Here is a 24,081-nt window from a genome sequence, read left to right as displayed (position 1 = left end):
CTCAGCTTATCCCTTGGATGACCTTCTGAAGCAGTCACTGTGTCAGAGACTGAGGGGGCAGGAGTCAGTCTTGCCTTGGGATCTCTAGTTCTGGGTTGGTGGAAAGGAGGAATCCAGAGAAGGATTAATGGTGGGGACCCAGCCAGGGATGGGGACAGTTGTACCCCCAACCTGACAACAATCTGCCTGGATTTGCCACCAACTCTGTGCAACCTTTGAGCTTGTGAATTTCCACCTGTGGGCCTGAGCTTTTCTATCTAAAAGTGGGTGCTAGGGGAGGTGGTCCCACAGAAGCTGTGAGCAGAAGCAAAGCAGTGTTGAGCAGAGGAGGAATTTCTGAGTCAACTGTGCTTGGTTCTTACTGCACTCCTCCAGTATCCAGGGTGTGACCTTGGACAGTTCACCTGGCAACTTAAAGCCTGTCTGATGGGTGGCTGGCCCTGCTGTCACAGAGCAGATACTGGGGATGCCTTGTGCAGCAGTGTCTGGTGGTGGTTGGCCACAGGGCAGCCTTGTCCCCCATCTTTCCTTGTTTTCCTGCAGTGCCCAGAGGTTCCCCAGCAGACACGGGTAACGGGGGCAGGAGGGTTATGGAGGCATTGCTGACTTCAGTGCTGAGTCCCACTAGCTGTGCACACTGCCTCTCTGCCTGAGGACCCCACAGTCAGAATATGCTAACATTTCTGCATCTGACAGGCTGGTGGGGGAAGGTAGTGTAGCGTGAGGTGCACACTACAGCTAGTGTCCCATCTTTGCTGGCTTCTTAGTCCACTGGAGCCACGGACTCTTTCCAGAATCTTGGAAGTATTGGACTGTGGAACCTTAGAATCTTGGTCCTTTGAAATCAAAATGTAGACGTGACTTTGGAGGTCATTAAACCCAAACCACCTTACGACCCAGGTAGCCCTTTTGCAAACTCCCCTGAACACTCCTGAGGCCCTCCTGTGGGCCTGCGCTCCACTCGGGTCACAGGGATGCCCCCCAGCCTCCTGTGGTCCTAGCTGACCTTGGGTCCCACCTCTGTGAATGACTGGCTGGGGAAGGTCTTACATTGCTAGGCGGCTGAGAGGGAACCAGGCCCATGCTTAGCCAAGAATAGAAGGCTTTGTGTGACTTAAGGAGCAGCCCCATCACATTAGCCTCCCGCCAGGCCCCTGGGAGCTTATTAAGCTGATCTGGGGCCACCCCGAGTCCTACTGGTAGAGGGGCAGCCACTGGGCTTCCCCAGGATTTCACTCCTAGTCCCAGGGGATAATGACTTTTCCTTCTTCTATCAAGTAAGCTCACTCCGCTGCATTCTCCTCTTCCTCCCTTGGGCCAGCTGGAGAACATGTCCTGGTGTCCTGGGGGACAGTCTCTTCTGGGATGAGTTCAAACAAACAAACAAACCCGCCTTTGAGCAGCACAAACAGATCGATGAAAATGGCTTTGTCTGAAAGGAGAGAATGAATAGCGGTGACTGCTATTGAGTGCCTACTGTGTGCCAGGTTCTGGGCTCAGCATTTGGTACCTCGGCCTCATCTAACCTTCCCAACAGGCTGTGGGGAGGTGTCCTTATCCCCTGGTACAGATAAGGACACGGGCCAGATTGTACTTGGTAGAGCTGGGATTGGAACCAGCGGCTCTCCCATCCCAGTCCTTCTGGGGGAGAAACTAGGAATTCCTGAAAGTCAAAGGGAAGGGGTGAGAGTCAATTCTCGGAGAGTGCTCCAGGCACGGAGGATTTTGTGTCTGTGGCTGCATGAATCATCCTTCACCTTATGTTGAAGTCCTTTCTACTTTTGGCAGCGTAGAGCGGGAGAAACAGCGGTGGGCTGGAGACAGGAATTGTGATCCTATCACGTCTCAGATTCCCCTTCTGTGAAGTTGGCAGAGGCTGCTTGGGGCATGATCGAGAGGCCAAAACCTCAGATTCTTGGCCAGAGTGTTCTGGTCCTTCTTGTCTACAATCCTTGGTGCCCCCACTTCCCTCTCCCCCTCACAGATTATTTCCAGTACGAGAATTAGAAGGACACTTGGGAGTCCTAGGTCACCTTCTGATTTCACACATGAGAAGATTGAGGCCTCAACAGAGAATAGCCGAAGTTCCTACAGTGAGTGGACCTGTGGGTACATAGCAGGTGTTCAGGAAATCTCTTCTTCCAAGCCAATGCCTGCTCTCTGGAGCATTGCTTTCAGATGAAGACCTGCAGGGTTTAAGTAGGCAGGGGCCTAGAGTCATCTGGATCCCCGCAGGGAGGCAGGGAGGCAGGGAGCAGGTTCTAAGCCTTTGCTTGTAGTGCCCCAGGCCTGTTTTTGCTTATCCAAATCCTGCCCAGGTCCACCTAACATAAATTTTATCGTCTTAACCATTTAAAGTATACAATTTGATAGTATTAACAATATTCACACTGTGTACAGTGGATCTCCAGAGCTGGGTTTTCTTTGTTTTTTGCTTTTCAGTGCTGGGGATTGAACCCAGGGTCACTCATGCTAGTCGAGCACTCTCACTGAGCTACATTCCCAGCCCTGATTGCCAGTGATTTTTCACCATGCAGAACTGGAACTCCACAGTGGTTTAGTAGCCACTTCCCATCCCCCTTCCCCAGCCCCCACTAACCACCACTCTGCTTTCTGTTTCTGTGAGTTTGACTGCTGTAGAGACCTCTGTAAGTGGAATCCTTCAGTGTTTGTTTCTGTGACTGGCTTTTCTCCTTTGTTTGTTTGTTTGTTTAAACAGGGTCTTCCTATGTAGTTCAGGCTGACCTTGAACTCACAATTAACCCAGGCTGAAGTGGGAAAGGGAGGGAAAAGGAAATAAGGGAAAATGAAAAATGTGAAAAAAGGAAAAAATGAAAACAAAGTCTTTGTAAACAGGAAAGGGTGAAGGGGGTGAAGGGAGGGCAGGGGTATGGGGAAAAAACAAGAACCAAGACATATCATGTAAAGGTACAAGATCCCAATGATAAATGTATCTGTATTGTTTGCTTTAAATGTACCGATAAACTTATTGGGGGGGGGACAATTAACCCAGGCTGGCCTTGAAATCTGGTCAATCCTCTTGCCTCAGCTTCCCACATGCTGGGATTACAGAAGTGTGCTACTGTACCCAGCTTGTGACCAGCTTATTTGACTTAGTGTAATGTCCTACATGTTCATCTGTGTTGTAAGAAGTGTTAAGTTAGGGGCCGGGGATTTAGCTCAGTGGTTCTGCCACCTACCTCGTAAGCACAAGGGTCCCGGTTCGATACCCAGTACCAAAAAAAAAAGAAGTGTTAAGCTTTCCTTCCTTTTTAAGGCAGGGTAATTCTCCACTGTGTGGATAAGATCACATTTTGTCTGTCTATCCACCTATCAATGGACACTTAGGTTATTTCTACCTCTTGCCTATCGTGGTAAGAGTGGGAGTTTTAGCCAAGTGTGATTGGCGCATACCTATATTCCCAGCTACTGAGGAAGCTGAGGCAGGAGAACCTCAAATTTGATCCTTGCCTGGGCAACTTAGCAGGACACTGTTTCAAAGTAAAATTAAAAGGGCTTGGGGATGCAGCTTGGTGGTAGAGCAATTGCCTAGCATGCATGAGGTCCTGGGCAGTTCCCAGTACCCCCCCACACACAACTCCTATACACAAAAGAGTGGGAATCTTGAAATTGGGAGGGCCTGGGTTGGACCCTATATCCAGCATCACTTTAGCTATGAATCTGAGTCTCACCCTGCTAGCTGTCCAGCTCTATGGGGCTGTTGTAAGGAGCAGAGTCGGTGCCTGTAGAAACCTCACAGTGAGCAGTAGCAGGATTTGTTGTCATTACTTTTAGTACAAGGATTGTAGGGGGTCCCACACCCATATCTTACCTGCACCCCATCCATGAGGCCAGTGTAGGACCTGTGAGACTTAATGTACTGAAGCTCCAGAGCGTTTGGACCCAGAGAGGGACAGGGACTTGTCCAAGTCAGTGACCATGCAGGGTGAAACTCAGGTCTCCAGCCTCCTCTGCAGTCCCCAGGGTCCACAGGCCCTGACCTTAGGTGGGCTTAGGTCCTTGGGGACCTGTATATAATCCTGCAAATTTCTGCCTGGAGGAGCAGGGAGCAGGGACACATGCATCTCAGGGAGCAGAGGTCTGCAGCACCTGATAGCCTCCCCTGACTCCCTCTCTACCCCTAAGGCTGTGGATAGAGAACCTGCCCTAGCAACAAGGGACTTAAGTCATATTGATTTACACGGTGTGGGCTTGTCTGCTTTTGGTCACTCATCTTAGTCATTCACTTACTTAATCTCCCCTTCAGTCATTTATTCAGCGATTACTCCCTGAGGCCTCCCAAGGAACAGCAGATTCTGGGGCTAAATGCCTAAGTTCAAATCCTTGCGCTACCAGTTTCCTCCTCTTTGACCTTGGACAACTTGCCTAACCTCTCTGTACTGTGGATCCTCCTTCTCTAAAGCAAGGAAAATGACAGGTCCTCCTTTACAGTTGTCCCACTTGCTACTGTTGCATAGTAAATCACCCCCAAACTTAGTGACTTTATTTAAGACCACTGATTTCATCATTTCTGTTTCTGTAGGCCAGGGGTTTAAAGTAGGCTTACCTGGGTGATTCTGGATTGGGTTCTCTTTGTCAAATGGTGCCTGACCATCGAGGATGGGGACAGCTGGGATGCCTGCCTGTCTTGCTTTTCGTGCAGCCATGGGGCTTCCTTTCTCTACAAGCTTGGTTGGGTCCCACAGCATGGCAACCTCCAAGCAGTCTAGGCCTCCATGTGCAGCTCAGGACTGCAGCAAGAGTGCCCCAGTGAAGGCAGCGGGAAGCTGGTCACGTTTGACCTGGCCTTGGAAGCCTCAGAGCGCTACTTCAGCCACCCTCATCCTAGATTCAAGTGGGGATACGCAGACCTTGCCTCTCCTGGGAAGGGTGTCAGAGTTATACTGTAAGAAGAGCATGGGGGTTGGGAGGTGCTGCTGCAGATGTCTTTGGAAATACAATCTGCCACAGTCTTGAGGGCTATGTGAGTCAAAACAGGAAATGCCTAGAACAATGCCTAGGCATTGCATATAAGTGGAGCTATATATAGCCAGGGGTGATTTTGACCATATGCAATTTACTCATTATGTGCTGGCTTTAGGACCTGACTGACACTACTAAAGCCAGTCCATTTTTTCTCATTTGGGTACTGAAGTGTCTATAGGAGTTTACCAAGCAGAGATGTGGGAAGTATGCTATGCAGAAAAATCGGTTGTGCAAAGGTATACAGATAGTAAATTCCCTGAGGCAGGAAATAGCTCCAACTGTTAGGGCTTCTGTGGTGCAGAGGAGACTGGAAAGGTGAGTTGAGGCCTGATTGAGAAAAGCTTTACATGTTGGGTTTGTACTTGATCTTGGAGGTTCTAGAGAGTTCTTGACCAATTCTCACAGTTATGAGGGACTAAGGTGCCATAAAGGGGAAGCCACTTCCATGGTGGAATCAGCAGGATGAGGAGAAGTACTAGACCTGGAGGATGGCAGGGAGAGGACAGGGTTGAGCGGATGCAGAGGGAGGTGTTGGCCATGTGTCATCTGCATCAGTTTTGAGTGTGATGTGCACTCCCAACTTGCTTTCCCTGCCCTTGCAGTACAGTGGACACTGAGTCTTCTCAGATTGGTGGCACTGTAGGGGAGGGTAACTGCTTTGGCAGAGGGTCTGGGGAGCCACCAGGGGTCTCCTCCCCTGTCTCCAGCCCCTCTGTGGAGAACGGCCTGAGCCCTCCTCTCCTCTTCTGGGTTTTGCTATAGCCTCAGGATCCAAACAGACAGGGCTGTCCTGCCCCTCCAGGAGCCCTGTGCTGCTATCAGGAGAGCTAGCCCTGAGCCCTGCCAAGCCAACCTGTACTCCTGGGGCTGGCAACTCCAGGTGAGGTAGGTGGTGGCTTGAGACCATGCTCTTTCCAGGATGCTCTGTCCCCTGTCCCATGAGCCTGTCTGCTCATCTGCATGTGCCTCCATGAGTCATGCTTGTGCCCATGTGTCCTCTTGTATTACCTGGGTCTGAGTGTGCACGCTGTGTATCTTTGTATGTCTGCTGGCATATTTGCATATGTGTGTCTGCATGTGTGAGGTGGGCCCCTGTGGCTCTCTCTGGGCCACTCAAAATATCTTCTTTGTAGCGTTAGGCAGGTGGGTGCCACCTAGAAGGGGCTGAGCAGTGTGTGTGTTTCACACACCCTAGGAGGAGCAGAGCAAGGACACCGCCCAGGGGCCTGTGGACTTATTTCATCAATGGGGCAAGTCCAGCAGAGATACAAGTTCCTAGATTTGAGAGACCTCTCTGGAGCCCAGGGGCTGAGCTTGGGCTGGGTTCTGGGGCCTAAGATCAGAAAAGACACTGCCCCCACCTTCGGAGCCAGCCTGGGCATCAAATACGCTGTTGGACACTAGCAGGATTGTAGTACTGGGGGCAGCGTGGGGCTCAGGACAACAACTGAAGGTGCCTCTGATCCTGAATTTTGGAGGGCTTTTTGTGGGTGGAGCCTTTGCCAGACTCCAGAGATGCTTGCGGGGAGATGAGAGGAAAGAGATGAGGGCCAAGAACAGGGCCTAGTATCTGTGGGACTTATGTATCTGAAGGAGAGGGAGGTGGCGGGGGTGGGGGGAGAACGGATGCACCTTGAGAAGGGGGAGGGTTTGGGTGGTGCAGTAACATTCAGGCCTGGGTGGAAAGGGGAGCCAGTCGAGGGTTGGGGAGGTGGACATGGAGCTGGGAAAAAACCAGCAAGTGTATCTAGGAAGCTAGGAAAGGGGAATGTTTCCAGGAGGGCCAGGTCTGGTGTCAGCTGAGGACCAAGATGTGTCCAGCAGATTTGCCTCCGTGGAAGCCATTTGTGAACTTGGTAGAAAAGAGGTGGAGGGTTTAGCAGTGGACTGATGAAATGGAGACAGGAGTGTAGGAAACTTTGAGAAGTTCAGGAGAAAGAAAGGCAGGCTGGAGAGGCTGGAGGGGGATGGACTGGGCAAGACTCAGGCCTGTTTATTCCTGGCTGGAAGGAGCTCGCCTGCTGGGGGGTGGGGAGGGTGCCTCAAAACACCTGCTGGTGCCCTTCCTCTGAAGCAGGTCCAGAGGGCCCTTGGGGAGGCAGCCCTTTCTGCAGGGTGATTGCGTAAGACAAAGGTTAATAAGGGGCTTAGAGGCAGCCTTCATCCTACCCTAGCTGCTACAAGGTTCCAGGACTTCTGCCTGTCTTTCTATCCACAGAGTGGCAGCTGCTACTCTAGGGTGTGGGTAGAATCCTACAAGTTCTGGAGATCCTGAGCACTGTCATAAACCAGGTACAAGTCTGGAGGGGAATCCGGAGACCAGGCAGGGTTGGCCTCCATGGTTTTTGTGTCTTATTGCTCACTGAGCTTGCTTCACAGATACTTCAAACAAGACAGGCCTGGGAAGGGCAGGATAGGGATTCCTTGCTTCTGAGAATGCCACACCCAACACTACCTCAAGGCCCCACTCTCAGTACTGGGAAGTTCTTTCTTTGAATCTGGCCTCAATTTTGTGTTGTGCGCTCCCTCATGTGAACTTGCTGAGCCTGCCCCCATGGAGACAGGCCTATAAGGCAGCCAGTCTGAATGTGGGCCAGTGTTTTTATAACTTGTTTTTGTGAAGTTGGTTTGAAGTGTCCCTGCATTCTCAGCATGTCAGACCCACCCTAATTCGCAAGGATTGACCAAAACAGGGCCCAGGCCAATGTAAGGAATCTGAGGCCTTAGTCATCCTTCTTGGCCCTTCCACAGACTCTCATCATTTCCTTCCAGTAAAAAAAAAGGAAATCCTAGAAGGCAGAGGATGACAGCAGTGTTTGAGGACAAACAGACTCAAATGATGCAGAAGGTAGACAGAGGAGTAGGCTTCAAGGAGAAGGGACCTCTCTCAGGCTTTGCAGGCCTCAATTCAAGCTCATGTTCTGCTGCCTGCCACAATGAGGGGCGGGAGGCTTTAACATCAAGTCAATTCTTCAGTTCCCGGGGCCTCAGGTTCCTCATATCTACAGTAGGAGAACTCGTAGAACCTACCTCAGAGATGTCTGAGGTGACCCAGAAGCAGACCCTAAGACCGAAATCATGTGAGAGTGATTTGTTAGAAGTTTTCCAATAAAGAAACTGCTAAGGGAATAGGGAGAATTGAAGCAAAATGGGAAGGAAAGAGAGGCAAGAGATGATTTAAGCCAGCTCCATGCAGGGAGTGTTGGCCCAGGCCAGCAGAAGACCTCTGAGGACAGTGCCACCTACTCCCAAGGTTGGCCCTCCCAGGGACGAGGAGCCTGGGGAATTTACACCAGTCACTGGCAAAAGGCACCTTGGAGCATCTTTGGGTAAAAGAATCCAGTAATTGGCTCTGAGGGCTCTTAGAAGAGACCGTATACCCATCTGTTCCCAAAAGGTAAAAAGGTCCCAAGGGAGGAACATGGGTGGAGTGAGACCATCTGTCTCAGGGGATGATGTATGGATCATGTAAGGTGAAACGTGAGAAGTTGTGCTGGGCCTGGTGATATGCACCTGTAATTCCAACACTCAGAGACTGAGGCATGAAGGCCAACCTTGACTACATAGTGAGTTCAAGACCAGCCTGAATGACATAGTAAGACCCTGTCTCAAAAAAACGAAAAAGCACATAAGGTGCTGACTGCCTAGAACGTGGGACCAGCAAGTAACAACTTGTTAGGAACGACGTGTGCAGAATGGGGAACACCAGGCTTGTGAGGTCAGCAAGGGCCAGTACCTTATGAGAGCTGTGCTAGGCTCCTGCTGCCCCCTTGCCACCCTCATGGCCCTTTCTCAGGTCTGCTCTGGTCCCTAGACTGGCCCCTCTGTGACTGTGAGGGTGGACAGAACTGGAACAGCAGCCACTGCTGCTTCCTCTCAAGTTTGTCTAGCAAGCACTCAGGGAGGGCCTGCTATATAAGGCTTCTGTGCTCAGATGGGTATGAGCCTGCCCTCAGCCCATTTAATGCCCCATCCACTGCAATGCTGTGCCCAACCCTGAGGCCGAGCAACCTGCAGGGCCAGGGGCGAGGGGAGGACATGGAGTGGTGGCCCCAGGGAGGAAGCAGTCTAGAAGTTCTGTACCCCTGGTGGAGGCAGGGAAGGGCTGGCAGTTCCCTGGAAATAGCTTGCTTGCCCCAAGTGGGGACATCCTGTGCCACATGGTGTGAGGTTGGGAGCCACCTGTGACCCACCAGTAAGGCTTTAATCCTTCTCCTGGTCCTTGCTGTCTTTGTGCACAGGTCCTCTTGATGTGCCTAACTCCACCATCAGACCATGGCTCCTTCATCCAGAGCCACTGAACACACTAGGAGCTCAGAATGTGTATAGGCAACTCGATCTGTATTGTCTAGGCAGAGTAGGGATCCGAGAACCTAAAAACCCACTGGATCCTTGTCAGTCACCTGTAGAATCCCCTCCTGAAACAGGAGGCTGAGAGCAGCAAGTGACATGCATGGGCTGCTTGACCTCTTAAATCTGTGAAATGAAACAAGTTTGACTTTCTTACCATAACAAATATAATACCTTATTATGTAAATTGAACTATGTGTGTAAAGTTACAGTTTTATATGACTGAAAATGACAAAATACTAAGAATGTCTGGGCGTTTTGTTGATGGCTTGGTGATGTTTAGATGAATAAGACATGATTCATTATTTATTTATTGCATAAAATGTCTTCATTGTCTTCAGTTTAGAAAGATCACTAATTGACATAACCAAGATTTTCTTATCATTTGTAGTGATCTAAAGGATTGAAAATAAAGTGCAATTTAAAAGTTGTTATGGCTTGTATCTAGATGTTCCCCTCAAAGACTCATATGGTCATAGGTGGTGCTTTTCTGAGATGGCTGGATCTAGGGTGTGTGATGCTGTGATTGATTCATGGTCCATCGTTAGCATTAAGGGCACCCCACCCTGGGTGTCTGCGATATCTGCCCTAAGGGTGGGTAGACTGGATAAGATATAAGGGAGCAAAAGAGGGTCACTTGTCATTGCTGCTTTATGTCTTTGCTACTTCACTGCTTTGCTGCCTTTTGCTCACCATGAACTGTTTCTCCTTGGCTAGGCCTCTCTGTTGTGCCACCCTGCCTTGGCGCCATCTGACTATGAATTGAAACCTCTATACACTGTGAGCTGCAGCAAACCTTTCCTCCTTTAACTGTGGATGTTGGGTATTTTGTCTCAGCAATGAGAAAAATAACTAAGACAAAAGTGTACAGAATTTGAAGGGTAGAGGTTTAGGTTAGTAGCAGAGCACTTGGCTAACATGCTCAGGGTCATGGGTTCAATACCCAGTACTGGGGAAAAAATGTATATATATTCATCAAAAATCTAAATTAAATTAAATATAAACACAGAAGGATGCATTTTTATCTTCAAAGATTGTTTTTATTTTATGAAGCTATTAAAGATCAAAATATACACAGTGTGTGAGGTGAACTACTCACATTTTTGAATGTTTTATAAAGATGATACTACAGTTGCTATGTTCAGTGCCCATCTAATTGCCAATTTAAAGGATTAGTGTCACATTTCATGTTGCATTAGAGTAATAGGAATTGTTAAATGCTGTAAGATGCTCTTCAGCCACCACTGGCACTTTTTGTGAATACCACACTAATTCATGAGAACTTTTAGAACCGCTGAGTGGAACAGGAAGAAATGCCAAAAAGGAAACAAACAAACAAAAAAAAGATGCTCAGCATTACTGGAAAACTGATACTTGGTTATGTAAGAAGCAATTGCATGCTGGTATCTGACAGAAAGGATTTGACAAATTAATTTGTTTTCCCTCTAAGACACTTTTGCCACTCAGCCCTCCCACCCCCCACCCTGTCTCCCCTGTCCCTCTACCCACCCCCGCACGTGACCTTCATGGCATCTCGACTCATCATCTTTTGTTCTTGAAGCTCAAGAAACAGAAGAATTTGTGTAGGCCTGAGTGGTGTTAGTCAGGGAAGCAGATGGTTAGGATTACAGGTTACGTGGATGTGTGCCACAGGGATTCCTGTATGTTCTTTGATAAAATCTGTGAGTCTGTGACCGGTGGGGCTCATGATGGTGGGTCTTTTTCTCCCTAAGGTTAACTCAGGGGTCTTCCCAATGAAGAGATCTCTGCCGTACAAGAAAGTATAGGCAATAGATCTTATGCTACAGCTAGAGTTTAAATTAGGTTACTCAGTTCATTGATCCATTTCATTCATGTGTGTATTTGTTCATTCACATAAAAACCTAGCCTCAATCCTTCATCTCATTGTAGAGTGCCAGGCCACAGCAGTCTTTTAGTGCAGCCCATGATCCTACAGATGAGGGAACTGCAGCTCAGAGAAGGACACTGAAATACTTAAGGTTACACAGCCAGGCCGTGGCAAGAGAAGCTGAAGGCTAAGCTTCACAAGCAGGGCATTCAAGCCAGGGTTGATTTGGGGGTAAAATCTGAAGAAATATTGCCATATTCTATCAGCTTCATTTCTTCCCTCAGCTTCTGCCACCATCCCAGGGTCCTGGAGTGTGTGTGTGTGTGTGTGTGTGTGTGTGTGTGTGTGTGTGTGTGTGTTTGTCTGTGTGTTGAGTGAGGGGACTTCAGCTTAAAGATCCACTCCTCTTTGGGGCCAGCGCTTCCTTCAAATGACTCATAGGCTTTTACTGGCCCCTTGCTGGAAGCCAAGCAAGGTAAGGTTAGAGCCGAGCCCATTCCTGTCACCCTCTGCCTGGACCTCAGCTGGGTGACCCTAACACTGAGCCTTAGCCAGGTTGGATGCAGGAGATGGAAATGGAAGGCAGATGTTCCTGGTGGGCAGGGGCTGGATGAGGCCAGGGCCCAGGTGAGGGTGACCTCCCCAGCCAGCCACCCCACATCTAGGGGGAAGTTGTTGGGTTTTTTTGTTTTTTGTTTTGAGGCAGGGTCTTGCTGTGCAGTCCAGGCTGACCATAAACTCACTATATAACCTAGGCTGGCCTTGAACTTGAGGTGATCCTCCTGCCTCAGCCTCCTGAGTGTTGGGATTACAGGTGTGTCCCACCATGCCTGGCCCACATCTGGTTTTGAAGGCAGCTGCTAGCCTAGGCTGGCAGCAGAGCTGGGACCCCTCAGGGATGATCTGTGGCACTTTCTCTTCCTTAGAGGACAGTGAGGTGTGGACAGAGAGCGCTGGGCAGGAGTTGTAGACTTGATTTTTTTCTTCTTCTTCTTCTGTATGTTGGTGATGGAACACAGGGCCTTTGCATGCCAGGCAAGTGCTCTGCCACAGAGCCGCACCCTGGCCCTGGACTTGTGTTTTTGACACCAACTTTCTGGTGACCATGTCAGTTTCCTGCCCCTCTCTGGGTCTCAGTATCCATGTCTGTCTCATGGCTTGCTGGCTGTGACATTTTATGCAACTTGGTATGGCAGGGTTTATGTTAAAATATTCATGTTTAAAGTTCAATTTTGCTGCCTTATTGGATATAAATACCTCTTAGAGCTTCTGTTTTAGATTTTTGTTTTGTCTTGTTTTTGATGCTAGGTTTGGAACCTGAGGCCTTGCACATGCTAGGCAGTTAAGCTATACCGTCTGCCCTACTTTAAATGTTTAATGTGTTAATTAATTTAATCCCCCACAGCAGTCTTATAGGTGGATTTTATTATTACTGTTTTGTACAGAAGGAGAGGTTAAGTAACTTGCTCAAGGTCATCCTATAGACAGCCAGATTCTAACATGAGCAGTTTGACCTGCCAGCATCATGCTTTCAGCATTGTCCTTGCTGTTCAAATTGTGGTCCGTGGACCACCTGGAGCATGCCAGAGATACAGACTCTTGGATCCTGCCTAGACCTATCGGGCTGTAGTTTAACAAGTAGGAGAAGCCCTTATCTATGTACATTTCTCTGTCAGTTTAGGTCTTAGGGTCACTATGTAAGATAGAAGAAACAAGTATGCTTTGTAAACTAGAGTGCAAGGCATCACAGGCACTTTGAGTGGCTGGGCACTGAGGAGTAGAGGCAGGCTGGGCTATTCCAAGGTCTGCCTACACTGTCTCTCAGCTCAGCTCTGTCTGCCTGGTCTGAGGCAGAGTCTTGGCTGCATGCTTCTCTCAATTGTGTGGCTGCAGAGTCCCAGTGAGCTGGGGAGAGTTCTCCTGCTGACATGGGTCCTGGGCTGAGCACTAGGCTTAAGCCATCACTGCCCGGGGTCCCAGCTCTGGCTCTGCTTCTCTGGGTGAGATGGTCATGTCCCTGGTCTGCCAGCCTCACTGTCCCCGAGAAGGCAAGGTGGCAGCATCCTGTGAGGCCTGTGGTACTGATGCAAAGTCCCTTCGCTGCTGTCATCTTGCATGGCCTCAGTACCCTCCCTTCCCCAGTTCTTGGGTAGGGGGCTGCCCTGCTGGCTGCAGAAGCTGAGCATGGAGGAGGTGTGCATGAGTCAGAACTCAGGCTCATAATTGTGGTGCCCCAGATCTGCTTCCGGCCCACCAGCCCGCCCTCTTCTCCACTGCTGCTTTGGAAGAACAGCTGGCCTGGCCACTGCCTTAGAGTAACAGGTTCCCTGCAGCAGGAGAGAGCCTCTGCCCCCAGGGTCCTGGCCTTTGGGGGCCTTTGAGCCCTGCAGAGTGGCCCAGGGGGCTCAGGGAGCAGGTTGTCTGGGTGGAAGGTAAGGCTGGTGTATGAGTGGCACAAGGGGAAATGGGATCCATGTCCTTTTGAGGCCCAGGGATTAGCCACCAGCGTCACAGCTCCAGGGCAGGGACCAGAGGTAGCCGTCACTGGGTCCCACACCAGCACTGGGTGGACCCAGGGTGGAGTTAAGGGTGCAGGGGTCAGGTAGAAGGAGGGTGGGGGCTGGAAGATCTCACTGGGTTTGTCCCCTTGTTCCCTCAGCTCTTCAGTAAAGCTACATCACTGCCTCTGAGTACAGGACACCCTAAGGAGCCCAGCACACAGCCGCTGGTACCTTCTTCCAGGTAAGAAAAAAGATAGGAGGGAGGAAGGTAGAAAGGAGATAGAGACAGACCACAGAGAGCAGCCTCCTGGCTTCTGGAACAGAATCTGCCTCTCTTGTGGAGGAAGTACCCTATGGTGAATGAAAAAAAGGCAGGAGGGTAGGGATTCTTGTCTCATTTTATGGAGTAGCAGAACCGAAGCTCTCAGTGGAGGTGTCTCTGGCTTAGCCTCCTGAAGGTCTTGTCTAAGGGCCTTGCATGTAGGAGCTCATTTCATCTTCATAATGAACCATGAGGAAGGTATCATGCCCATGTTACAAATGAGGAAACCAAGGCCTAGAAACATTAAGGAGTTGCTTATTTAAGTGGTAAAACTGGATTCAAATCCAAGCAGCACAGACTGTTCAAACCCCTGTGCGTCCCTGGCTCTCTAGGGCCGAGTATTAACTGTTACCTTGACCTTCAATTTGGTCAGTGAACCTTTACCTTGGTTTACTGGACCCCCCACTCTGGGAAAAATTGTATTTAAGAGAGAATCCTAGGGAAAGTGGTTCTTCTGCTAAAGGGATGAATGGCAAGTGGTGGAATTGGAGGCCTTAGTCATGGAATTGGTGTGAACCTTCAAAGTGGACTGGCCACCTCCTGGGCTTTCTACATCAGTGTCAGAGCAAGGCTAATCTTTGATTGCCAGAGTGAAACCTGGATATTTGAAAGAGGCTCCAGGCTCTGAGAAATGCCTAGAAGCAGAGAGATTGCTGCTCTTTACAGAATGCTGTGAGGAAGAGAAATGTTGTCCCCATCACTGGGCAGAGTGGCAGATGCTTAGCCAGATGGATCACAAGTCTCAACCTGGTTCCGGCGGCCTCAGAAGCAGGTGATGACCTGCAGTGTGACATGCGCATGAAGTGAGCTTCTGTGGGCTGTCAGGCCAGGTCTTGCTCAGGGTCCACTTGTTAAGATGAATGGGATTAGGGTTGGCCTGGGGGAGAAAGGCAAGGAGCTGAAGAAGCTGGGTAGCATGGTGTTCTTGGAGCCCAGCAGTGGGAAAAAAAAGGGGACAGGAGGAGGTGAGGCTAAAGAGGTAGGAAGGGGGAAGGATGCAAGAGAAGCGTTCCTCAGATGGCAGTACTTGCTTCTCTTGCCACCCAGGGCCACTTGGGAAGCCTGTTTGTATAGCTGCCCTGCTATACTATGTAAGTAAATAAAATAAATAACTGCTACCCATTCCTTCAAGGGGTAAAAACTGGGCAGAAACCAGTTTGCCCAGTGCAAGTCTCTGCCACACTTAGCCCTGTGGCACTCCTGCCCTGGGGCCTGGGAGAGGCATCAGGTCAGGCCAGCCCTGACCTGGTGACTGAGTCCCTGGGGTCCTCTGTGGCCTTAGCGTCAACCTGAGGGGGAGAGGGTGGAATCTCCCCCTCCGCAGGCCCCTGGGCTGGCCCTTGAGGCCTTGGGTGGGTGGGGCTGTTTGCTGGCTCGCCAGTTCCAGGGAGGACTGAGCGATGCCACGGGGGAGGGGAGAGTAAGGGACAGAACTGTTCCCAGGACAGCCTTCCTGTAGTTCTGGCAGCTTGGTGGGAGACCCTCAGTCCTGCAGAGAGGCAGGGGCCGTCACTGGGGTGGATAAGTCTCTGTCTGATCTGGGAAGCCTGGCACCACCACTCCTTGCTGTACAGGGATTTCTGCAGGGACGGGAGGCTGGGAGAGATTGGCTCCACTACATGGTCAGTGCTGACATTTTATGACTTAGTAGTTCTAAAATGCCAACTAAATTGTTCCAGGATTCCGTGATGTATGTTTCTTACATACATCACGGGCGAGTCCAAAACTCCAGTTTTGTGGCACTTGCAGCCCAAGATTTGGAATTTGGAGATGCTCAGCTCTGTTCTCTGAGAAAAGCCAAGTCATGCTTGGTAACTACTCAGCTTGCACTTTTAGTCCTTACCTGGAAAAATAGATTCCCTCTGTGCTAAAAAAAAAAAAAATAGAAGGCCTGAGGCTGGCACCTAAGTCTACCTCCTGTCCAGCCTATGGCCCCTAAGGTGTCCCAGAACACAGGTCTTTCCTCATGGCCTTACCTGAGGGAGAGGCTCAGCAGACATCTGTTTCTCAGCTCCTAGCATGCAGGGCATATGGTGCGAGGCCTCTCAAACACAGCACTGAGTGAGGTCCAGACCTAGAGGGACAGGACAGATAGTGCCCCGAAGGCTGCACTTCAGGGAGGAAGCTGGCCCTTCCTGCTGAGAGAAACAGGGAGCACTTCTGATGGAAAGATGGGCCTGCCTCCCTTCTTCTCAAGGAAGTAGCAGTCAGAGGCTACTTCCTATCAGAGGGATACAAGTGTCAGGTAAATAGGAGATTCTGGCATCACTGAGCAAAAAGTTTCACAAATGACTCTAATTATGGTGTGATTGATTCTTTGAGGAGTCTGGCTTTCAGCCTTGCATTGAGTAACTTTTCCTCCACACAATGAGCAGGTGTGACAAGGGGTGGTTCCACCTGGCTTTCTCACTGCTGAAGCCTACAGACTGTCTCCTCCCCACCGCAGCTTCCACAGGCACCTCTTTTCTGCCCTGGGTCTGACTACCTTCTCTGATGATTTCATTAGAATCTCAGGCTTTCTCTGAAGCCCAGAGAGGTGGAGCAATTTAGCTAAGGTCACAAAGTGAGCTGGTGACAGTGTAGATCCCTAGAGTCAAGCGTCTAATGAAGCCATGTGGTAAGAAAGTCTTAAATCTGTGGACGCTCCCAAAGAGCTAACCACAAATAGCTGGAGAGCAGTAGTGTGGAGCCTGGGATTGGTTGGCTGTACGTTTCTTGGTGGGCTTTGTACAGGCCTTTGGAAGTGGAAATCCCAGAATCAACATTATCCCCCCACTCCCAGTCCTAGGCCTGTGGCCAGAGATTGATTTCGGAGATTTGAGTTTGTTTTCTTTTGGGAATGGCCCAGTTGGTGAGCTGCTTGGGAGATGCCCTACTGGTCCTGGAAGGAAGGGAAGGCGCCTGTTGGAAGCAAGCCCCACCACAGCCTCCACATGCAACTTAAATGGGGCTTCACTTGCTGGCCACAGCCTAGAGGCCCCTTCTGCCCCTAGAGAAGCCTCCTTGCTGGCCTCTCGGTCCTGTTCTGTGCGGTCCCCTTACCTGGAATGTGCTTCCTTCTCCCATTTATGCACCAAATCCCCTCTTATTTCTGAATTATGCTTAGCCCCCACCTTTTCCAGAAAGCCTCTAACAGGTTAATGCTGTGGCCTGATGAAGCCTGGAGCTCTGGGACTCAACAGAGACCCTGACCCATCAGAAAGTCTTCCTGGAAAGGGGCCTCTTGAGCTGAGACAAAGAGGGCTTGCCAGAGGACAGACAGAGGGACTCTGGGGCACCAAGCTTTTCTGCCACACTGAGTGGGAGCAGGGGTCAGCCACAGCAAGGACCACAGCAGGGAGCTAGTCATACTCCAAGACCATATCCCCCAGCCCAGAAGAAAGAAGTCATTGTGGTCTTGTGCCTTTCATACCTGAGGTTTACTCTAAGTGAAGTGTAGGTCACTACTTTTGTAAGTTATCTGAGCTATAACATGCCTATACCTTGGTCACTACCAAAAATGGCAGGGACCTCAGGCTGACCAGGCCTCCGACCATGTTACAAGCATTCCTACAGCTTTCAAATGGGTGACAGGATGGTTATGTACTGCCAGGACTCCCAGTGACTTGGCCCAGGGAATGTAGGTCTCCTCAGGCAGAGCAGTAGGGACTGCGGGATGTTTCCTGTGGACACCCTGGAGCAGCCTTATCCCCACTTTGCACCTAGAGGAGAGGAGCAGGCAGGTGGCTGTAAGCCTTAAAAGCCGAGTGCTGGAAAGGTGTTCAAGACCTCCCATGATACTAGGGCTGTGATGGTCCCCCCGCCTGCCAGTGGCTGAGCTCAGACTCCCAACTATCAGCCGAGCTGGAGCTGAGGCCCCAGTAAGGGCAGCCAAAGCCAAAGAGAAGGGAGTGTTTTCTCCACACTTCCCTCCTTCCCCAGGAGCTGGCTGGCAGGCTGCTAGAGGATGTCAGGCATTGGCTATCCCTGCCCTAACACCTCAGAAGTTTTCTTCTTCCTCCCAGACCTTGGAAACACTTGCTCCATGCCTGCAAATGCCATCTGCCAACCAAAACACCAAGCTCTATCCTTTGGGGAGCAGTTCACAGTTCCATAGATGCTGTAGCCAGCAGAGAGGTGGAAGGGGATGTGAATGTGGGCAGACCCTCCCTCTAGGGTTGCTGCCACAGGAAATCTGGGCTTTAGTCAGCGGCCCTGAATTCAAATCCTCCCTCCTCCATGATTAGCTGTTTGGCCTTATGTGAATCATTTAACTTCTTGGGTATGTGTGTATGTATTTAACTAGTAGAGTTTTTAGAAGATCAGTTTTTAGGTTTAAAAATTTGATTAGCGAGTACAGAGTCCCCTTATACTCTCCCTCACTGCCTTCCCCTACACTAGTTTCCCCTGTTCTGTACATTTTGTATTAATTCAGTATATTTGTTATAATTAGTGAACTGATAGTGATACATTATTATTAAGCCCATAGTTTACATTGGAGCTCACTCTACCTTGTATGTTCTATGGGGTTTGACAAATGTGTGATGACTGTATTACTAGCTCATACAGAATAGTTTAACTACTCTGAAAGTCACCAAGTTTCACCTGTTTCTCCCTTTCTCCCCCTGATCCCCTAGTAAGCACTGATCTTTTTGCTGCCTGTGTAATTTTGCCTTTTCTAGAATGTCATATAGTTAGAAGCACACAGTATGTAGTCTTTCAGATTATTTTTATCCCTTAGCAGTATGCCTCCAAGTTTCCTCTGTGTCCTTTTATTTTTTTTCTTCCAATACTAGAGATTGAAACTAGGACCTGCACACTGAGCGACATTTTCAACCCCTTTTTATTTTTTTTTTTAATTTTAAGACAAGGTCTTGCCAAATTTCCCAGGATAGACTTGAACCTGCCACTCTGGAGGATTATAGACATGCACCACCAAGTCTGACTCCCTTTATGTCTTCGTGTGACATAATCAGTTATTTCATTTTATTGTTGAATAATATTCTATTGTGTGGATATACCACATTTTGTTTATCTATTTGCTCAAATAAGTAGAATAAGGCTGGTGGCCTCCACTTGGTAAGGTTGTCATCAGGAGGTTATCCACATGCAAAGTTCAGCACGACACCCAGCAAGCCCCATAGTACCTACCCATTCCCCCAGCAAGCAAGTGGTAGCACAACAAACAATATTGCTGTGACTACTAATAATAACACTCTACATATGTTGGTTCTGCCATTTCTAGAACACATTGAATATTTAAAATCTGATAAGAACTGAAAATACAGTGCATGTCCTTGTACCAGGCAAGGGTTTGAATTGCAAACAACAGAAAAAAAAAATATTCAGCTTAATTTGAGCAGAAGAGTTCCTTGAAGGAACAGAATGGCTCTCAGAATCTGAGGTCCTGAAGACCCCAGTCTAGGTCAGGATAAAGGGGCTAAAAGTAGTGCCAAGAACCCTAAGCCATTGTCTCTGCTGATATAGCCACCAATGGTCCCACAAACTCCATATTAATGCAGATAATCTTCAGTTGACTTCCAAATCTGGACACATAAAAAGAAAAAGTTCATTGAGATAAAATCCATGTACCATACAATTCACTTATTTAAATTGCAAATTACAGGAGCCACATCCCCATTGCAAATGACAACAGAGCTGGCCCCCATGGCAGTTAACAATGGAGCCACACATTGCCCCCAAGCAACTGTATGCCCATGGATTCAGTGCCCTGGCCACAGCTGCCCGCCAGCTGTGAGCTCTCTCTGTTTTGTTTCCCCTTGGCACAGTGCAGCAGAGGCACCAAACACCAGACTGACCTGATTGTAGACAAATGAGGCCAACGTCCAGGGACAGAAGGTAAGCCAGGAAGAATGGCAGATACAGGGAGAAATTATAGATAGACCTGGCCAGTGGCACTTTACCCAAGAAAAGTCCACAGCTATTGTAAACTACAAAAATAGTGTAGGATATTACTCCATTAGTGACTCCTTCACAGCAGGCTATGGTTGGAGATGAAACCTAATGCAGTGACTGCCATATTGCCAAAGAGTACATAATCAGGTGTTGTTTTGTTTTGTTGGTACCGGGGATTGAACTTGGGAGCTTGCACCTGTGAAGCAGATGGCGAATCAGGTGTCATTTTGGGAAATGGTTAATTGCTTAAGACTGAGCCACAGAATAATTACAGAACAACTCTACTTCAGAACTACCACTGTTACCCTTCCACAGTGACTGGATGAGAAACAGCCGTAGGAGACAGATGCAGAGAAGGTGCGGGCCAAACATAGAACCCCTTAAGAAGTTTAAATTTAGGCCCAAAAGAACATAGGCCCTGCCCTCTGTAGTGAGAAACCAGGCTAGGGAAATTTGGCTTTCGGAGGCAGCTGGATCTGAAAGTGTAGGAATTAAGTCCAATAGTCTGCTACCCATGGCCTACACCCAGCAGGCACCAGTGGTCTGATTGCTTTCCCCATCTACCAGTGTGAGCAAGCACACACCTTACCTTAGATGGTTGCCACAGTCTGGGGTATATGGACTCTCTGGAGTAGGGCATGGTGGGAAGGCACCTCACAAACCCATAGGCCCTAAACCTAGGCAGAGAAAATTGTGAGTTGCTAAACTCTAAGGCTGTGGATCCTGGAAAGAAACCATTCCCTTAAAAATACAAAGGAATGTTTTTTTATTCTTTTTTTCTTTTTCTTTCATTGGTTTCTTTGGGTTTGGAGTTTTTCTCCATTTTTCTCTTTCTTTTGTTCTTTTATCCTTTTGACTTTTTTTTCTTTTTTTTCTGTTACTTTTTATCTAATACTATTAATTTCCATTTATTCCTCAATAGGATCCTCTGTCTGACTTTTCTCTCCTTGGTCTTATCTTCCATTCATTAGGTTTTCATAATTTATTGTTTTAATTCCCCAGTTTCCCACCCTCTCTATCTTTACTAGTATAACCATTAAAGTTCATCAATTTTATATAGTTAATGCTAATTAATGTTGAATACTGTTTTATTGTCAGTGGAGGTATAGTTATTGCATTTAGTAGATATTTATTGTATGTAAATATTTGCTTTGTCTCAGTATTTATACTATAATTATAGATTCTTTTCCATAGTTAAGGGTAGTACATTATTGGTTATTAGGGTTTATCAGTATTTTGTCTTCGACACTATTATTTTGGATGGTTTTATTGCCATTGTCAAGTGGCACTGTATACCAGTATTAGGGTTGCTTTTGTGTTATTAACAATACTTTGGCCCATTCCTAGAGAATGGGGTGCTAAACCAAATACATGGTTGCCTCCCTTCCCAAATAAACAGAATTGGTTGAATCTTGGGACAGAGAAAAGTGCCTATAGTTAGCCACACCTAGAATGCATCCCTGAATAGCAGACACTACCTAAAGAGGTCTCCATAGTAACAACAAAGTCTTCTATAATCAACCCACAAACTCCAGCACAAAAAACAAACAAAACCCAATAGAAACGGGAGATGAGGCAGCGACATGCCAACAAAAACTATCAACCCTCTCCCCAGAGCTGATCCATAGGGCATGGAAAGGGTAGAAATCAAAATCCACAAAGCTGAAGTATTCAGAAGGATAACACAGGGAATTTTTTAAAAAAAAATAGACCAATAAGATGATCAGTGAATTCAAAGAAGATATAACTAAATAGATAATGGACCTAATAAAACAATCAATGAGTTTATAGAAAACCCTAATAAAAACTAAACTGAGCTCAACAAAATGATACAAAACATGAATGACCAGTTTAGCAAAGAATTAGTCAGTGAAAAGGTACCAGATACAAATTTAGGAGATTAAAATCCTGTTGAAATTATGAGTAGCAAAAGTGACCAATGTGAGGACAGTGTCAGAACTAGAAGATAGGACTGAGGTCGGTGACCAGTTATTTAGAGATACTATAAATAAAACAAGAAAACATGAAAAATGGATCCAACATCTGTTATACAGTGCAAAGAAGACTAAGATTAATTGGAATTAGTGAAAAATCAGAAGACAAAATAAATGGCATAAAAACCTGTTTACACAAATAATAGCAGATAACTTTCCAAATATGGTGAAAAAGTACAGATACATGAAGCTAGCTACAATTAGAAAAGAACCTCTCCACAACACATTATAGTCAAAATGCCATAATTCCACACGAGGAACAAACTTAAAAGCTGTTAGAGAAAAGTAACAAATTACTTAAAAGGTAAACCCATTAGAATTATAGCAGACTTCTCAAATCTTAAAGCCCAAAGAAGCTTGGAGCAAAGTGTTTCAAGCTCTTAAAGAAAATAACTTCCAACCCAGACTGATACATCCTGTAAAACTATCTTTCAAAATTAATAGAGAAGTGTATTTCCATGATAAAAGGTGCCTAAAGAAAATATGACCACCAAGAGTCAACAATCCAAAAAATTTTCAAAGATTTCCTAAAAAGAGACAATGGGGCCAGGGATTTAGCTCAGTGATTCCTGCCGCACAAGTACAAGGACCCAAATTTGATTCCTGATACCCCCCAAAAAAAAGTGAGAGAGAGAGAGTGACAATGAAGCTTACAATGACAAAAGGGCCAGTAGAATGAATGCACTAGACAGTGTAAGCAGAAGGGAGGAAAGAGGAATTAGTATCAGGAAAATAATGCAATGGAAGGAATAAGTCAGTACCTCTCAGTAATAACTGTCAATGTGAAAGTCCTCAATTCCTCGATCAAATGACACAGACTTGTAGAATGGATCAAGAAACAAAATCCAACAGTATACTGTATACAAGAAACACATTTAACCTAAAAAATGTATAGAGTAAAAATCAAAAGATGGAAAGACATATTCCATGCAACAAGAACCCCAAACAAGCAAAAGTAGCTATTCTATTTTTAGCAAAGTAGACTTCAAGAGACAAAGGAAGTCATTATTTATTGATTAAAGGAACAATTTGCTGAAGAGATAACAATTATAAACATATATGCACTGAACACCACATACCCAACTTCATAAAGCAAACACTACTGGACACAGAAGATCAGATAAACATCAATACAATTACAGTGGGATAACTCAATACTCCACTATCACAACTAGATAGGTTAACTAGACAAAAAAATCAATAAAGAAATATCAAGGACTTAATCAATATTTAGAATGTTCCACCCAACAACAGAATATACATGCTTCTTAGCAGTACATGGAACATTCTCCAAAATAGACTATCTACTAGCCAATAAAGCATGCTTAAGTAAATGAAAAATTATCCCATGCATATTAACAGATCATAGCATGATTAAACTAGAAATCAGTGGCAAAAGAAACCACAGAAATTATGCAAGCTCAGCCAGGCATGGTGGCACATCCTTGATATCCCAGTACTTGGGAGGCTGAGGCCAGAGGATTGTCATGAGTGTGAGGCCATCCTAGGCTACATAGTGACCCTGTCTCAAAAAAAAAAAAATTATGAAAGCTCATGGAAATTAAAAAATATACTCTTGAATAATTAGTGGATCACAGAAGAAATTAGGCAGTTCCTAGCATGAAATAATAATGCCAGGACAACATATGAGAAGCTATGGGACACAATGAAAGCAACCCTAAGAGGGACATTTATAACTGAATCCCCACATCAGAAAAACAGAGTGAGTTCAAATAAATAAGCTAATGATGCACCTCAGGGTCCTAGAAAAATAAGAATAATCCAAATCAAAGCTAGTACAAGGGAGGAGATTATAAAGATCAGAGCAGAAATTAATGAAATTGAGACTAACACACACACACACACACACACACACACACACACACACACAGAATCAATGAACCTAAGATCTGGTTCTTTGAAAAAATTAACAAAATAGGCAAACCCTTAGCCAATCATATCAGAAAGAAAAGACCCAAACCAATGCAATTAGAAATAAAAAAGGTAAAATTACAAGTCACTGCAAAAATCCAGATTAGCCAGGCGTGGTGGTGGTGCACACCTGTAATCCCAGCATCCCAGCACTTGGGAGGCTGTGGCAGGAGGATCGCTGTGAGTTTGAGACCAGCCTGGGCTACATAGTAAGCTCCAGATCAGTCTCAACTACATAGAGAGACTCTGTCT

At 47.2% G+C, this 24,081-nt stretch overlaps 1 protein-coding gene across 5 annotated transcripts in view; it reads left to right on the top strand.

Moving 5' to 3' along the window:
• Gdpd5 (glycerophosphodiester phosphodiesterase domain containing 5) overlaps positions 1-24,081 on the top strand; it is a 93,991-nt gene that overhangs the window by 16,689 nt on the left and 53,221 nt on the right. For 3 of the 5 annotated variants that reach the window (XM_010603310.2, XM_010603308.2, XM_019204399.2), the window contains exon 2: positions 13,845-13,927. The exons of the other annotated variants lie outside the window; for them this stretch is intronic. The gene's annotated coding sequence lies outside the window, so the exon portion shown is untranslated. The remainder of the gene's footprint in view (positions 1-13,844; positions 13,928-24,081) is intronic. 5 annotated transcript variants of the gene reach the window in all.

Source organism: Fukomys damarensis, unplaced genomic scaffold (genome assembly GCF_012274545.1).
Source record: "Fukomys damarensis isolate Sample0158 unplaced genomic scaffold, DMR_v1.0_HiC HiC_scaffold_16, whole genome shotgun sequence".
Classification (NCBI taxonomy): Eukaryota; Metazoa; Chordata; class Mammalia; order Rodentia; family Bathyergidae; genus Fukomys; species Fukomys damarensis.
Note: the sequence above shows the minus strand (reverse complement) of the source record. Positions and strands in the feature narration are given on the sequence as shown.